Consider the following 6,000-nt stretch of genomic DNA (forward strand, 5'->3'; position numbering starts at 1 on the left):
TGCCCCCTGGCCTGGCAAGGAAGGGCATCCGGGACCCCCGAGCCCCGGCAGGGCACCGGCCTCATTGTCGCCAGCACCCCTGGCTGCCCGGCACCCCTGGCTGCCCGGCGCCCGAAAACACCCCTCCTCCTTCCCAGTCCACCATTGCTCCCGCTCAGGCCCAAGGGCCACCTCCCCAACTATGCCCAGACGAGCGGGAGAGCCCCACCCCTGCAGCTTGCAATCTGGCAGGGCCTGTGGAGGAGGGTGCGGCAGGGACACCACCGGGCATGGTAGAGGGCCCGCCCCAAGAGGAATCTTCCCTCCCTTGTGCTGCCCCACCGTTACCCCCTCGAGTCCCTGAGCCATCGCCTCTGCCCCCTGACACAACCCCTGCTAGCCAGCCCCTAGATGATGCTATGGAGGGCTGGGCCCTAGTCCAGGAGAAGCAGGGCAAGCGGAAGGTTCAAGCTCTGCTCCTCCCATCTGATGCGGAGGCCCCCCGGAAGACCAGGAAGGGGGGCACTGATGCCGAGCCTTCCGCTCTACCCACGGGTGTGTTCCATCCACCAGTGCCGGTTGGGGAAGACATAGCTGCACTGGAAGGTGATATCTCCCCTCCACGGGAGTCCTTCTCCTCCAAGGCCCCCGAGACTCTATCTGAAACCTCAGTGTGCCCCGAGGCAACAGTCGCATCAGGTGGCAGCGGGGAGAATCCCGGGGTGGCGGAAACTTATCTCCCATCAATATATGAGGAGATCGAGGCCCTGGGTCTGACCCCGGTTACCCAGGGGGAGGACGACCCTATGCCAGCGGGCCTCGATATAGGCGACTTCACTCCAGCCCCCCTTTCCCCATGCTCCCTCCCCCTAACCGTTGCTTCCGCTCCCACCTCCGAGGGGCCCCTGGACTCCTCCATCAACCCGGCTGCAGATGGCACCCCACTGAGGGCCGCCAAACCTGTTGAGGCGACGGCCAGTGCCACGCAGCCGGGACCTGAGCTACGAGAGGCACCCGTCGTTGGTGAGGAGCATTCGACCTCCTTCCCGGGAGAGGGCCCTACAGGAGAGAATCCACCCCCTGATGCCGTGGCTGCCAAATCCACCATAGAGCCTGCGCCCGGTATCACTGAGAGCCCTCTACCCGCCCAGAATCTCACCTCTAACCTTGCCCCGCCCCTGTCCCTATCCCGCCCACATCCCGAGATGTTATTGCCGCCCCTGGGGCTGTCTCCTTCCCCTTGCCAACAGATGACCCCCAGGGAGCAGCCTTTGTGTTTCCCCGTTCCAACCTACCAAGGGCTGCTATCTTCCCTCCGCCGCCCCCTATCACTCCAGCATTTAAGCCAACTTATCAGGAGCCCCGTCGGGGGTCCGCACCCTGTCTGCCCATCTCGGTGAGCCACGGGGCTGTACCAAGGGCCCCGTCGGGGAGTAATCAGGAGACCATACCCCAGCCCCCCATGCGCTGCGAGAGGAGTTGCGGGAGTTCCTAGAAGACGTCTGTGGCTCCCGCAACAAAGTCCAGCTTGCTCTCCAGCGATGGGGGGACTTTAATCAAATCCTCCGGGCCGCAAGGGCCCTCATGGGGGAGGGTAAAAGGACCAGGAGGCAGGGCGCCGCGACCTACCAGGAGGTCCGCCTCTTCCGTGACTCCTTACTCACCTACGGGGTGGGTCACGGACTGCTGCGCGGCCCGCCGGGAGCCACGAGCATCCCTGCTGGCGAGGATCCCCCCCAGCCCTCCTCATGGCACCCTTTACCATCGCAACATTGAACACCCGTGGCTGTAGGATGGGTCTCCGCAGGTCCCAGGTGCTCTCCTTCCTTCGGGAAGGGAGATACTCTGTGGTTTTCCTGCAGGAGACCCATACGGATCCTACCGCCGAAGACAGCTGGCAGCTGGATTGGGGGGACAGGGTCTACTTTAGCCACCTCACAGTTCGTATGGCTGGAGTGGCGACCCTGTTCTCTCCCGACCTACGGCCTGAGGTGCTGGGGGTCGCCGAGGCTGTGCTGGGTCGCCTGCTGCACCTCCGGGTCCGCATGGAGGGGCTGGTAGTCAATCTCGTCAACATCTATGCCCCAGCAGCGAGCCCAGAGCGGCTGCAATTCTCTCAGCAGGCATCCGCCTTCCTCGGCACCTTGGATCCTCATGATCCTGATCCTGGGAGGGGACTTTAACATCACCCTTGAGGAGCGGGACCGCTCGGGGACCGAGCAGAGCCCGGCCGCCGTCGCCGTCCTCCAGGAGATAGTCGAACACCACTCCCTGGTGGACGTCTGGCGCGACCACCACCCGGATGACACTTCCACGTTCACCTTTGTCCGGGTGGAGGCCCATCGGTCGTGCCACTCCTGGTTGGACCTCATTTATTTATCACACTTTCATCTTTCACGAGCCCACTCCTCCAGCATTTGGCCGGCCCCATTTTCTGACCATCATATAACCACCGTGACAGCCTCCCTCTGCGTGGAGAGGCCGGGGCCAGCCTATTGGCATTTTAACAACAGCTTGCTGGAGGATGCGTGCTTCGTGGCGTCCTTCCGGGAGTTCTGGCTGGCCTGGCGAGGGCAGTGGCGTGCCTTTCCCTCGGCGCGGCAGTGGTGGGACCTAGGGAAGGTGCGCGCCAAGCTCTTCTGCCGCGACTACACCCGGGGTGCCAGGCGACGGAGTGATGTGGCGATAGAGCAGTTGGAACTGGAGCTCTTAGAGCTGGAGAGGCGTCTGGCCGCCAGCCCCGAGGATCCACCCCTCTGCAGAGCGTGCCGGGAGGATCTCTGGACCCTTGAGGACCATTGGGCCCGGGATGCCTTTGTTCGATCCCGCATCCATCTCCTTCGGGAGATGGATCGTGGCTCCCGCTTCTTCTACGCCCTGGAGAAAAAGAGGGGGGCTAAAAAACATGTCATCTGCCTACTGGCAGAAGATGGCATCCCCCTCACGGATCCGGTGGAGATGTGCGGGAGAGCGAGAGCCTTCTATACAAGCCTTTTCTCCCCGGATCCAACCAATCCTAACGCTTGCAGAGTGCTGTGGGAAGAGCTCCTGACGGTCAGCGCAGGCGACCAAGACCGGCTAGAACTGGCTCTCAGTCTGGCCGAGTTCTCGGAAGCCCTCCGTTGCATGTTCACCAATAAATCTCCGGGCATGGACTGGCTGACCGTGGAGTTCTACCGCGTGTTGTGGGATGTCCTGGGCCCAGACCTAGTCACCGTCTGGGCCAAGTCTTTGCAGAGCAGGGTCCTCCCTCTTTCGTGCAGGCGAGCCATGCTGGCCTTATTGCCAAAGAAGGGGGACCTCTGCGATTTACGAAATTGGCGTCCCGTCTCGCTCCTCAGCATGGACTACAAAGTCATGGCAAAAGCCATCTCGCTGCGGCTACGGTCCATGCTGGCGGACGTGGTCCACCCAGACCAGACCTACACCGTCCCGGGCCGCAGCATCTTCGACAACCTATATCTGGTCCGGGACCTATTGGAACTTGGGTGTAGGGATGGTCTGTCATTCGCCCTCCTGTCCTTAGATCAGGAGAAGGCGTTCGACAGGGTGGATCACGGGTATCTCCTGAGCACTCCGTAGGCGTTTGGCTTCAGACCCAGGTTTGTGAATTTTCTCTGGGTGCTGTACTCTTCCGCAGAGTGTCTGGTCAGGCTCAACTGGACCCTGACCGAACCGGTCAGCTTCGGGCGAGGAGTACTGCAGGGGTGCCCCCTCTCGGGTCAGCTGTACGCTCTGGCTATCGAGCCCTTCCTCTGTCTTCTCCGAAGGAGGTTGACAGGTTTGGTGCTGCGGGAGCCGGAGCTGCGGCTGGTCCTGTCGGCGTACGCTGATGACGTGCTCCTCGTGGTCCAGGACCCGGGCGACTTGGCGCGGGTGGAGGCTTGCCAGGCCATCTATTTGGCAGCCTCCTCCGCGCGGGTCAACTGGGTCAACTGGCTTGGTGGTAGGGGACTGGCGGCAGGCGAGCTCCCTCACACCCACGCTTCAGGCCATCCGGTGGAGCACGGGTCCGCTGCTCTATCTGGGCGTTTACCTTTCTGCCACACATCCCTCTCCGCCGGAGAACTGGCAGAATTTAGAGGGCGGGGTGATAGAGCGGCTCCGGAAATGGACAGGACTACTCTGGTGCCTCTCCCTTCGAGGGAGAGCGCTAGTGCTTAATCAACTAGTCCTGTCCATGCTCTGGTACCGGCTCAACACCCTGGTCCTGGTCCCGGATTTCCTGGCCAACCTCCGGACATCTACCTCTGGAGGAGGAAGGGCAGGGCCTAAAATGTCTGCTCACTCAGGTCCATGTCTTCCGCCTCCAGACCCTGCAGAGGCTCCTTTATGGTGCAGGTAGTCCGGCGTGGAGCATACTGGCGCACGCCTTCCTGCGCCACTTCCAAGGGCTCCGATACGACCGGCAGCTCCTTTATCTCCATCCGAGAGGTCTTCCGCGAGACCTTTCCGGGCTGCTGGTCTTCTACCAGGACCTTCTCCGGACCTGGAAACTCTTTACAACAACCAGGTCCGTGGCGGCCACCGAGGGGGCAGATGTCCTCGCGGAGCCCCTGCTACACAACCCCCAGCTCCGTGTGCAGGTGGTGGAGTCCCGTCGGTGCGCCAGAGTTTGGTCCTGGCAGAGGTCACAAGAGTCGGAGACCTCCTGGACTATGACCGGGGAGACTGCTGGATCCCCTGACGCTCGCTCAGTGGATGGGGTTTTCCAGACCTTTTCCAGACCCGGCGCATATTTCAGGAGGTGAAGGCCGCTTTGCCGCCCGCTGCTCGGGTTCATCTCGACCGGGTCCTGCACGAGGGCACGCCCCGCCCACCCATTACCCCAAGCCCGCCGGACCTTTTAATTGGACCCCTGCCCCGTGGACCCAACCGACCCCTTCACCCCTTCACTAAAAGCCGGCTGCACAAGATGCAGCCGGTCTGCTTTCAAACCGCGCCAAGAAAACATCTCTACACGCTCGTGCTCCACACCCTTCACGCCCGCACCCTCGTGTCCCGCCCCGATACAAAATGGCGGGACCTCCTGCCACCTTTGGAGGGTGAGGAGCCCCGGTGGGCCAGCCTATATTCCACCTTAGTCCCAAGGCCCGCCGGGGATGTCAGTTGGTGGCTCCTTCACGGAGCCGTGAGCACGGGCGTGTACTTGGCGCGGTTCACCTCAATCCCAGACACCTGCCCCTTTTGCGGCATGAGGGATACCCTAGCACATATATACTTGGAGTGTGCTAGGCTGCAGCCCCTATTCCGGCTCCTCACCAATATTTTATTACGTTTTTGGTTACACTTCTCCCCTCACCTTCTCATTTATGCACTCCCTATCCGTGGCCCCACAAAGTCACGGGATCACCTGGTCAACCTCCTCCTGGCCCTCCAAAAATGGCCATCTATAAAACCAGAGTGAGGAGGTTGGCTGATGGAGTCTCCTGTGAGTGTGGGGCCTATTTCCGATCCTCGGTCCATTCACGTATCCGGGCAGAGTTCCTCTGGGCGGCGTCCTCTGACTCCCTTGACGTCTTTGAGGAGCAGTGGGCGCTGTCTGGGATTCTCTGCTCGGTGTCCCCATCCGGTTCCCTTCGTTTGACCCTTTGACCGCACTCCTGTCCCTGTTATTTCATTAGTTGTCCCCTGGAATTTTTTGGTATCTAGGTCCTGTGGATCCCCCTTTTAGGCTGGGGGGGATCCTTTAGCAGTGGACGGGCTTCGCCCTCCCACTTCCCGGATCCCAATAAGACCAGCGATCTGCTCAACTTGGAGCTAATCTCTCTCTCTCGCTCTCTCTCCCACTACTCTTCCATAGCCTTCTAGCTTGGCGGGAGGTGGGAAGCTGCTACTCCTGCTGCTTGGCCCTAAGCTCTCCCTGTTGCTCCAGCTGCTCCCCTGGCTGGACCAGACACCCGCCCCCCCGTTCTCTGGTACCTGGTTGCTGGACCCCCCACTCTCAGGTGCTGCTACTGCTCCAACTGCAGCCCCGGGGGGGCTGTTAGCCCACTCCCCAGAGAGGAGGAGTGAGGGACC

This window comes from Dermochelys coriacea, chromosome 5, assembly GCF_009764565.3.
Source record: "Dermochelys coriacea isolate rDerCor1 chromosome 5, rDerCor1.pri.v4, whole genome shotgun sequence".
Taxonomy (NCBI): domain Eukaryota; kingdom Metazoa; phylum Chordata; order Testudines; family Dermochelyidae; genus Dermochelys; species Dermochelys coriacea.